This window comes from Canis lupus, chromosome 15 (assembly GCF_003254725.2).
Source record: "Canis lupus dingo isolate Sandy chromosome 15, ASM325472v2, whole genome shotgun sequence".
NCBI classification, from domain to species: domain Eukaryota; kingdom Metazoa; phylum Chordata; class Mammalia; order Carnivora; family Canidae; genus Canis; species Canis lupus.
Genome location: NC_064257.1, coordinates 18,888,703 through 18,898,876, shown reverse-complemented (window position 1 = coordinate 18,898,876; position 10,174 = coordinate 18,888,703). Strand labels below are relative to the sequence as shown.

Here is a 10,174-nt window from a genome sequence, read left to right as displayed (position 1 = left end):
TAACTTTATTCTTATTTTGCAATAAGGACTTTTATAACAAAAAGCCATCAGGGAATCAGAATTTGCTGGCAAACAATTTAAAGCTCTGGTCTAAGAATCAACGTAGTATGAAGATTATACCATAAGGCTTATTGTCTTGGGTTTTATCCTCCCTGATGTCTAATTTAGTTTGTTCTTCTACTCAAGACATTCTCTTTCATATATCAGAGGAACTGGTTCTTTATGCAATATCGTTAGTGCTTTCTCAGATTACACAGATTTTTCTTTTCTTTTTTTTTTTTAAACCCACTTTTACCTTTGCAAACTCTGATGAAAAGGGATTTACCTGAATTTCCTGGTGTTCTGCTTGTCATTGGCCATAAAAGCAACAACAGCAAAACTCCAAACATACGTGATGTTTAATCATCAACCTCCTGAGTGTCTCTCTGTCTCTGGTCTCTCCCCTTTAATCCAATTTACACATTGTTTCCCATTTAATATTTTTGAAGCATATTCTCAATCTTATTACCTCCTTGTTCAATAAATTTAAATTACTCTCTGTGGTCTACAAACGAAGTCCAGCCTCATCAGTCTGCCTTTCCGTATGCACCACCATCTGATTTCCATGTACATTTCCAAGAATTTCCATTACTCACTTTCACCTACCGCACCCAATGACCAGATCAAACTCATACTTCCTCATGAGTCCCACCTTTTCTTGCCTTTGAGCTATTGAGTATGCTGTTCCACCCAATCCCACTCTCACCACTTATCTCTGAATTCTATAGTCCTTTGAGTCCAGGTTATACTTATCCTTTTCCATAAAAACTTTGATTTCTAAATTGGAATTTTTTAAAATTTCTAAGCTTTTTATTTGTGCAGCAAGGTAGAGCAAAAAGGGAATAGATCTCTTGAATATAAACTCAAGGCAGGACATAGTCTGCTTTATTCATTGCTATGTCTCCAATGCCTAGGCAAGAGCTTAGCACACAGCAGGTGCCGAATAAGTATTTCTTGAATAAATGAATGAATGAATGAAGGCATGTGTTTACTTAAGTTCAGTGGTATCACATGCAAATGCCTAGGACAAAATCGGTGTTTGATATGTTATCTTCCTTTCCTTTTATTGTCTTTTTTTATAGATGCTATAAATTTCAAGCATATCTATTTCTACATGCCTATAATCAAGTGGGAGAGGAAAGAGAAGTAAATCTATTGAAGACCTACTGTTTGTCATGTACTGCACAGAGTGCCTTGTATTGCATCTCGTTTTAATTCTCCATGAGAATTCCATACGTTAGAAGTTATTATTCTTTCTGTTTTATGGATGGAGGAACTAAAGTACAGAGAAATATATCCAAGGTCACAGATCAAATAAGTGGGCAGGAGTGGTAGATTACCTTGTGCCTGGCAAAATGGAGCTCCAGGTCATGAGCAGATACACCAACCCAGTTGGCTGTGACCTGGCTGTCTTCCCCCATCTGACCATGGTGCTCTCGCCCACTGGCATGTTCTTTACCACTTGGTTCTCCATTTATGAGGTTACTTCTACCAAGGGCACTTGGGATATCTACAAAGAGCTCTTCATCTCCTTGGTGGCCTCACTCTCCCATGGGCTTTGGAGTCCTCTTCCTGCTGCTCTTCCTGCTATTCCAAACAAGCAGCTTCACTGAATTCCTGCTTTTGTAAAATAATTTTTTTTTTTTTTTTTTTACTATTGCTGAAAGTATCCCACCTGCTGCTCATAATAAAGGCAGGGGTGTGACCAATAAACAAACAAACAAATTAATATATAAGTTGGACAGAGCTGGCTGGATCTTTAAGCCAAATCTTCCGAGTCTAAAGCTCATACCCTAATAATCATTTATACAAATGTGGGCTATTAGCTAGTAAATTACAAAGTAGGATGCAAAACCTTGTTTACCTGACCTGAAAAACCCACATCCTTGGCACTGTATTCTGATGCCTTTCACTGTGCCATTACATTGCAAGTGCTTAACAAATGAATTTTAAATTAATTCATTAATTTTTAAATAAGTAGGTAAATAAATTTTCATATAAACTAATGAATTACTAACAGAAAAAACTAATGAATTATGGAACTAATGGATTAAGAATAAACCACTCAGGGCAGCCTGGGTGGCTCAGCGGTTGAGCGTCTGCCTCTGGCTCAGGGCGTGATCCCAGGGTCCCGGGATTGAGTCCCACATCAGGCTCCCCACATGGAGCCTGCTTCTCCCTCTGCCTGTGTCTCACCTCTCTCTGTGTCTCATGAATAAATAAAATGTTTCTTAAAAAAATAATAATAAACTATTCTCCTACTAAAGAATCATTAGTTTGGAATGATGCTGAATGGCAGAGAATCACCAACTTCCTCTTGCTCAAAAAACAGGATTAGCCACAAAATGAAAACATAAGCCCCAACTGACAAATAGTCCCTCGCTGCCATTATCTGAGTCTGGAAGTTCTGTAGCCGTCACTGAAACCGGCACCCTTGATTACAATGCCTGCCATTCCATTTCAGAGTCTCTGACCTGTGACTGCAGGCCCAGAAAAGCAGACAACTTTGCTTTGAGTTGTCATCCAGAGCAGATCCCAGACTACGGTAATATCAGCTCCAGTGGAAAATTGAACTCAAAAACCTCTCTGATCCACAAAGAGGTTCAAATCACAAAATTAACCAAGTTGGGGTAGATGAACTTTCAGGTTATTCACATGCCTTTAATGCGAGTTCTTGCACCATAACAGGTCATAAAGTGATTCTGCTATCAAAAATATCTTCTAGGGGCACCTGGGTAGCACAGTCGGTTAAGCATCCGGCTCTTGGCTTCAGCTCAGATCATGATCTCAGGGTCATGAGATAAAGCCCCGAGCCAGGCTCTGTGCTCCGTGCTCAGCTCAGAGTCTGCTTAATATTCTCTCTCCCTCTGCTCCTCCTGCCTGTATTTTATCTTCCTCTCTCTTTCTCTCTCTCAATCAATAAATCTTTAAAAACAATATTTTTGAAAATCTTACAAGCTTTGTCCCACTCAGTGCGTGACCTTGAACATTTGCTGAACCGCTCTAAGCCTCAACTGTTAAATAAGGACAATAGCACATGCCTTATCCGTTGGTTTTAGAGATTAAGTTTTTAAAAAGTATATATAGCATTGAACACCATGTTCAATAAGGATTTTAATTGGTAATATGTTACACTGACCACACTACCTTTAGCACATTTGGCAATTTCTCCCATAGCAACAATTGGAAGCTGGACCAACTGATTTGAAATTAATCCTGATATTGAAAAAAAAACCCTCTGATATATATTTTATTTGCAGCATGATTATGGGGAACTCATATCCTCAGTGTCTCTCTCAGATGTGTGCAGCCAATCTGAAATACTTGAGAGAGACCTCAGAGTCTCTTTCAGATATTTACAACACGTTGTCTGTGAGCTATGATTGATTTTGATCTGATCTGTATAGGAATAAATTCTGATTCTCATCATTAATACAATAGTAAAAACTACCTTTTATTAGACACTAAGTAAGTGTTTGGTGTGTATTAACTAAATTAATTCTTACGACATATCTGTAGAATAGGGGTTCATTCGCACTTAACAGAGGCACAACTTGGATTTAAATTAGTTTATGTAATTTGCTGCCCAACATCATAAACAGCCAATGGCACCACTGTGATTTAAGCCTAGATCTGCCTGACTCCAAGGCATTTGTTCTTCCCTTGAGCTACGTAGCTGTAACTCTCTTAAACACATAATCATGAACCAACATTCTCATCTCATGAATAGCATTAAGTGGTATACCTCTGCTAGGGGTTGGAGGTACAAGGATGAACCAAACATGGTTCCTTAAGGATTTAATAGCTTAGGAGGGAAGACAAGTGAGTAATTGGACTTACAGTGTGAAAAGGGCCTGATCGATGTGTACATTGGGAGGGACTGGATTAGGTAAGACGTTGGACAAGGTGATACCTTAGCTGAGTTCTGAAGAATGAGTAGGCATTAGTCAATTGAATGGGTGGGGCAAGGGTGGGAGAGAACCATGTCCTAGGGAGAAGGCACAGCATACAGGAAGACCTGTGGGGAGAGAGGCGGAGGCACATTTGGGCACCTGCAAGCAGTTTAATACGTCTACAGAATACAGAGAGGGGGAGAGTGCAGAGCACGAAGCTTTGGGGTGAACATAAGGAAGTTGGGCTTTATCATAGTGGATATTTATATCAATTCAAGATGAGATTTAGCTTAGGGACAAGAGAGCTAGAGAGAGGTAGAAGTCATGGACCAGGGAAGGCAGGCTACATGGGAAGGTGAATGAAGGCTGGAGGAGGCTGATAATTTGGAAGTATAGATCATAAGACACTGTGCATACACCTTGTCAGACTTCTCATTGCCCCCTCTGTCTACATCCTGGCCCACAGTGGACTGAATCTGTGGAATTATAAATGGGACATTGTTCAAAGGCTTGTGGTATTTAATTCTCTATCCAATCTTAACCAATGACTTACAATGCAAGTACAGTTTTTGAACACTGCTTATTCAGAATCCTCTTCACTAATTTTTCGCAAGATTTAGTCTTTGGCCTAACTATGGAATTAGGCCAAGGTGAATTCCTGACAGTATGAGTGAGGTTGAAACACCTGAGTCACATGAGGTCCAGAGGGCAGGTAGGCAACCAGAACACTTCTGTATTAGCCAGGTGTCTTCACAAGATCTGAAAAAAGAATAATTTCTCCTTCAGAGGCATATGGCTTTAGTTTGAGGAAGACAACTTCTCAGAATTTACTAGAATTTTACAGGTAGAACAGTGATGTTTTGGCCACATATAAAGAATTACTTGGTGCCACCATATCCTTTAGGGTAGCAAAGGACAGCTTCACAAAAGGGGGTTCTTTTGCCAGTAAAAGCAAAACAAAATGAAAAAAGGAATCTGAAATGATTAGCTATGGAGAATGCTATGGATCAAACTTGTGTCTTTACTCTTATAACTTATTAATATTTCATTCCTTTTGAATTCTTGTCCTTGTGGGATATAGTGATTTGGAATATAGTTGACTTAGTTACATTGGTTGCGTTTACACAGATAGTACTTATATTGTACCCAACATTATTCTAAGGACTTTCTATATTAGCTCAATTCTTTTATAATCCTGTGAGGTAGGAACTGTTGTTATCATCACCTCCAGTTTGCGGATGAAAAAACATGGAGGGTAATAATGTGTCTGTAGTAAAACAGCTATTTGGTGGAGTTCAATTCTGAACCCAGGAAGTTTGGCTCTAGAATCCATGCCCAAAACCTGGAGTTCCTAAGTTTTAATATGAAGTAAAAATACTAGGGAGGTATGTTAAAATTCAGGATCCCAGGACACACTCTCAAAGATTCTAATTTAGTATGTCTGGGAGGGGCCTGGATATTTGCATCTGTAATAAATGTTTCATATACTTGCAAAATGCACTCAGAGAAACACTACGCTAAATCATAACATTAGTCTGTCTTTTTTACTGTTGTTGAAAGACTGTTTGTCCCCTTCTGTTCCCAATTACCCCAGTATACTCTGCAATGCAAAGAAAAATATTATGTGAAAACAATGACATTTACATGATTATCTATCATCTATCTATTCATCTATCTATCCACCTATCCATTCATCCATCCTTCTTTCCATCCATCTTTTATTTATCAATCTATCTTACAACATTGGCTCTGTTTACATATGTATCAGTTTAAATGAAACTAGTTTCAAATCAAATTTTAAAAATTCTATATGATGTAAAGTATCTCTTTATACTACACTTTTAGCCATTTGTTTCTATGCCCCATAGACCCATTTCAAAATAAATGTGTGATGAATCTAAAAGGAGACAATCATTTTACTTTTGCTACTGGATTCCTGCCATCAAAAGGTGACATTCTTTAATAGTTCTAGTTTTAGAGTCAGAACTAATGTGTTTTTTGTTTGTTTTAGTCATTTTATAATGGCCTTTTAATGCTTGTAGCTATGTTTTGAGAATGTGACCTGACGCATATATGGCATCTTTCTGTTCATTAAGGAATGTCTAGTGTTTCTTCTGAATTTTATTATACTTGTGCTATCTCTCTGGACTTTTATGATAAAATACATGCTGTCAAAATGAATATTGAATGAATGAATATTGAAGTCAATGTTAAAATGATTAGTTGAAACGTACTATTTGGAATCTCATTTTTCTATCTGGAATAAAAGGGGTATCTGTTCTTCAGCCTTACCTTTATCTAAATTTAGGTATTCAGAAGGTGCGTGTTTTTAAGTTAAAACTAAAATTCACATTCACCTCATAGAAAAGTAATAAAATGGGATGCCTGGGTAGTACAGTTGGTTGAGCCTCTGACTCTTGGTTTTGGCTCAAGTCATCATCACAGGGTCCTGAGATTGAGCCTCACATCAGGCTCCCTGTTTCGTGAGCTTCCCCTCTCCTGCTCCTCCCCCCATGCTCTCTCTCTTTCTTTCTCTCTAAAATACATAAATAAATCTATTAAGAAAAAGAAAAGAAAGAAAAGCAGAAAAAAGGTTTGGGGCTTCTGAATGGTTCAATCAATTAAGTGTCTGCCTTCAGCTCAGGTCATGATCTCAGGGTCCTTGGATTGAGCCCCACATCAGGCTTGCTGCTCAGCGGGGAGTCTGCTTCTCCCTCTCCATCTGCAGCTCCACCTGCTTGTGCTCTCTCCCTCTCCCTCTTTCAAACAAATAAATAAAATCTTTAAAAAAAGATTTAAGCAGAAAATTCTTGCAGTTAAAATTGAGCCCTCTGTATCAACAAAGGTCTCAGACAGACTTGTTGTCTCCTTCAGGTGATGCCTTTTGATACATGACAGAGGACAACTTTCCCATACCTACTCTTGCCCACCCACCTACTTGTAACTAAGAGCAATGGTGTAAGAAACAGGAACTTCAGCTTGGAAAAAATGAGGGAAGAGGACAAGATTAGCTAGAAACTAGAGCAAGGGATCCCTGGGTGGCGCAGCGGTTTGGCGCCTGCCTTTGGCCCAGGGCGCGATCCTGGAGACCCCGGATCGAATCCCACGTCGGGCTCCCGGTGCATGGAGCCTGCTTCTCCCTCTGCCTATGTCTCTGCCTCTCTCTCTCTCTCTCTCTCTCTCTATGTGACTATCATAAATAAATAAAATTTAAAAAAAAAAATTAAAAAAAAAAAAAGAAACTAGAGCAAAAGCATATTAACAAAGATTGTAGAGGCTTTTAATTCTCAGTGTACCAAAAGAAGCAGGAACTAGAGAGGGAAGGAAAGGGAGGAGCTTGAGTGAGTTAAGTATAAATTCCTTTCCGTATTCTCCTTTTGTTCTTCTTAGACTCATGACCCCATGAGGTTACCAGTCTCTCCTCAAAAGTAGCTTTCTTCTTATTGCCATTCTTCATATGACCTTGTTCCAGAAAGTTCTGCATTTCTAGATCTAAACACCAAAGAAGGACCACTCAGTTCCCCCTGTTTTCCAACTAAAGCTTTGTTTTGTATTCTCTAGGTGGCCTGGGTGGGTCTAACCTAACTCATAAACTTTCCTGTGAGAATACAATTTTTTTTTATGTGTTCCTCCTCTTTAGATTGAGGATGTAGAGTAGAAATAAATACTTTTCAAAATGAATTAATTAACTTCTGCTTCAGGCCAAGATGAAGAAAGTTGGACCAAGTTTACTTTCCATCCTGAAATAATGAAAAAAATAGGCAAAATATATGAAACAAAAGTTATTAATACATTGGAGATCAAGTAATGCAGTTCAGTGACACCTGAGAGATAGGGAGCAAATCAGGTAAGCTCTATAATTGTCCCAATTCCTGCCTTGAATGATTTCTGGATTGTTGTGCAGGGAAGAGAGAATTCAGGTGGGGCCAATGGACTCCGTGACTTGAGGAATAAAACTGAAAGGCTGGGGAGACAAAGGGAGTTAAAGTTTGTGGGCAGAGCTCTGGAGGGAAGAAGATACAGAGGAGAAAAGCTCAGCTACCTGTTGAGGGGCCTCTTCAAATTTTAAGCAGAATGCTGATGTGTGCATGTGATAAGAAAACTTCTCTTTGGCTGTGTAATGAATTTCCCAGAAAGATTAGAAGGAAAAGTTCCAGGAGCTCACAAAGGGCTAGGGATAGTGCCTATTCCCACCAACCAGATTAGAAAATTTATAACTCATGGGGTATTGGATAGAGTACTTAGAAAAATACTGCCTCGGAGCACCTGGATGGCTCAGTCAGTTAAGCATCCAACTCTTGGTCGTGATCTCAGGGTCCTGGGATCAAGCTCTGCAATGAGCTTCACGTTCCCCAGGGAGTCTGCTTGAGGATTCTCTCTCCCTGTCCCTCTGTCCCTCCTGTCCACTTGTGTTCTCTCTCTCTCTCTCTGTCTCTCTCAAACAAATAAATAAATCTTAAAGAAAAGAAAAGAAAAATATTGCCACAGTAGGGGGGAATAATTAGCTCTAGACTAAATGCTGCTCTGGTCCTAATTAATGAATCTCAAAAATACGACTTGAACGTGACAAATTTCCAAGTAATACAAATTCAAAAATACTTATTTATCGCAATGCAAAAATATGTAGTACACCCCATGTAAAATTAAAAATGTCTGGTATCTATTAAGAAGTTACCAGGCATGCAAAGAAATGAGAAGATACGGCCCAGAATGAAGACACCAAACCAGAACTGACATAGATGTTAGAATTAGCATTACAATTAGCAGAGTTATTGGAACTCTGTTTCATAGCCCCATGGCTAAAGGAAAGATGTTAAGCAGAAACTTGGAAGATAAAAAAGGCCCAAATTAAACTTGCAAAGCTGAAAACTATAATGTCTCAAATGAAAAATACACCGAATGGGATTAGACATTGCAAAAGGAAAGATTAGTGAATTTGAAGACATTGCAAAAGTACATATCCAAAATGAAAGATAAAGACAAAAAGGAATAAGAAGTAAATAAAGCATCAGTGAACTATAAGACATCTTTATGAAGCTAAAAATATCCATCATTCAACTATTAGAATGACTAACTGAAAAAAAAAAAAAAAACTGAGTATGCTGGATGCTATTAGTTTTTTTAAAACTGTATGATCCAGCTATTCCTTCTCTGGTGTTTGCCCAAGAGAAATATAGTCATGTGTCCATGCCTGTTCTTCAGTGTTCATAGAAACTTTATCTGTAACAGCCCAAATGTCTATCAACAGGTGAATGGATAGTATATTGATCCGTGTGTATGTTATATCCATGAAATGAGCAGTACTCATCAAAAAAAAAAAAGGAAATAAGCTGGACAAAAAATAGTATATACTATATGATTCCATTTATTTAAAATTCTAGAAAATGCAAAGTAGTCTATAGTAAGCAGATCAGTGGTTGCCTAAGTCCGGGGCAAAGATAGGGTGGAAGGTAAAGGTGATGGTAAGGAATTAAAGAGGAACAAAAGAAACTTAGTAGTAATGGATATATTCATTTTCTTAGTTGTATCAATGGTTGTGTGGGTGTATATGTATGTCAAAATTTAACAAATTGTATACTTTAGATGTGTCATTAATGCATACTAGTTATAATAAAGCTATTTTTTATTTTTAATTTTTTTTAAAGATTTTATTTATTCATGAGAGAGACACAGAGAGAGAGAGAGAGAGAGAGGCAGAGGCAGAGACACAGGCAGAGAGAGAAGCAGGCTCCATGCAGAGAGCCTGATGCAGGACTCAATCCTGGGACTCCAGGATCACGGCCTGGTCTGAAGGCAGGTGCTAAACTGTTAAGCCACCCAGGGATTTCCTAAAGCTATTTTTTAAATAAGTTTTTCCAGGGTGCCTGGGTGGTTCAGTTGATTAAACACCTGCCTTTGGCTCAGGTCATGATCCCAATGTCCTGGGATTGAGTCCCGCATCAGGCTTCTGGCTCAGTGGGGAGTCTGCTCCTCCCTCTCCTGCTACCCCTCCCCCCTCCTCTGCTCATGCTCTCTCTCACACTCTTTCTCAAATAAATAAATAAAATCTTTTTTTAAAAAATAACTTTTTCCAAACTATGGATCATATATCTTATTTAGAAGATTCTAGAATCACTTAAAAACAAGACAAAATGGGAAAAGCTTTATTTCTAAATAGGTGGCAAGAGAGGACTTTCTTTCAAGTCAAAACTCATTGTCTAGAACCTGGATCTTGAAGAGCTGAGGAAAGGAAGGCTAGAGGC

At 38.6% G+C, this 10,174-nt stretch overlaps 1 pseudogene; it reads left to right on the top strand.

Annotated features, from left to right (window-relative positions):
• Positions 1–1,394: 1,394 nt before the first annotated feature.
• Positions 1,395–1,668, top strand: LOC125752544 (transmembrane protein 258-like; annotated as a pseudogene).
• Positions 1,669–10,174: the final 8,506 nt, after the last annotated feature.